Here is a 1,919-nt window from a genome sequence, read left to right on the forward strand (position 1 = left end):
GAATCTCTAAAATTTTTAGTTCAAAACTATTTAGTTCCTTGAAAGATTACAAAAATAAAATATTATCTCATACGTAATATAAAAGAGCCTACCTAATTAATTATTTTTTTTTTTTAAAAAAAATCTTAAAATTCTATTTTAAACCTTTGTAAGGGTAAGGATAATTTTCTATAATATTTTCATACTTATCTTCTACCATGGCTACTTGTTTGCTTGCCAAATTTCGTTTTCAATTACTAATTGATTGTTTTTAAGTTTTTTGTTAAGTTCTTTTTATGACTTAATTTTCTCTATTATTAGTAGCATAGATTTTTAGTATATCTAATACTCATATAATTTTATTAGTAATACTGATAACCATGCTTTGATATTAATTTAAACACAACAAAACAAAACACTTTTTAGAGATAAAATAGAAATTTAAGACTTTTTTAGAATAAAATCTTAACTAGGTAGGGTCTTTTACTAATTTATAATAGTTATGGGCATATATTTTACTTTTGCAATTCTTTCAGGGTGTAAAAAGATTTGAATTGAATACTTTAGGAATTTAATAAATTCAATCGATAATTTAGGGACTAAATAGATTTTGATTAATATACTTTAGTGACTTAGTAGACTCAATTAATAGTTCAGGGATTTAGTAGATAATTTAGCGATAATTTAAGAATAGAAAGCGAATAAACCCCTATAAAAATAACTCATTCTCCCGATTTTTTTACATATTTTTTTCATAAAAATTAAAAATTATTACAAAAATAAATTCTCAAACTAACCCTTAGTTGCGAGTAAAGTCATTTTGCATTTCCTAAATCCTATTTTAGCTGAAATATCATCCTTGTGGTTCTTTTTAAAAAATAAAATAAAATAAAACTTTTAATGTCACTTTCATATTTTTTTTTTTTTTGATGAATTTTATGTATATTATTTTGTTGATGTGAATATTTCATAGTAGTTGAATAATGTGAATATTATATGTGATAATGTCTCACACTACTCTAATTATGACACTAAATAATTATAGGTGTAAATGCATTTGATAATCCCTCAACACATTCATTGGACCCACCCCTAGATTCCTGCCTCATCTCTCCCTAGGTACCGCTAAAAACATGCCGTATTCAATTTTTTTGAGGGTTTTGGTCCAAAACTTTTGGATTTGACATTGCAAGTTAATATGCTCTCTACTTCTTCCAAAATCTTTCCAAATCAATCAGTACTTACACTTTTATGTATAAAAAAATAAAAAATTGTCGTGTAACAAGCAAAGTCCGTAGAAGCCCTGATTGGGCCTTCAAGTTTTTTACCAAATACAAATTATTTTTATTTTTATTAAATTTCTTAAACTCAAGTTTTCTAAAAAAAAATTCTTAAATTTGCGTTACTTTTAAAAAAAAGAAAATGCTACATATAATTATGTTTTTCAATTCATTACAAGAAAAAACAGATTTTGTGACTAAAAATAGATTTTTCGTCGCTGAAAGTAACAGAATTGGCGGCTAAAATGGAATTACTTGCCAAAAGTGAAGACTTTTGGCGACTAAAACAGTTTAAGCTAAATGTGGGGTTTTAGCGACTAAAAGTCAGTTTAATCGCCAAATATAGGGGTTTTAGCGATTAAAAAAATTTTAATAGCCAAAAGAGAAGGTTTTTGGCGACTAAAAATATTTAGTGGCCAAAAGTATAGGTTTTGGCGACTAAAAAATAGTTTAGTCGCCGATTATGCGTGTTTTACTGACAAAAATCAATTTCGTAGCCAAAAGTGAAGCTTTTTGGCTACTAAAAAAAATTTAGTAGCTAAAAGTCAAGAATTGCCGACTACAATGCAGTTTAGTCACCCAAAGTAGAGGTTTTGGTGACTAAAATTCAGTTTAGTCGCCAAAAGTGGAGGTTTTTCGGCGGAAATGAATTTTTTTAGC

The sequence above is a fragment of the Camellia sinensis genome, chromosome 1, assembly GCF_055761805.1.
Source record: "Camellia sinensis isolate YWXY chromosome 1, ASM5576180v1, whole genome shotgun sequence".
Lineage (NCBI taxonomy): Eukaryota > Viridiplantae > Streptophyta > Magnoliopsida > Ericales > Theaceae > Camellia > Camellia sinensis.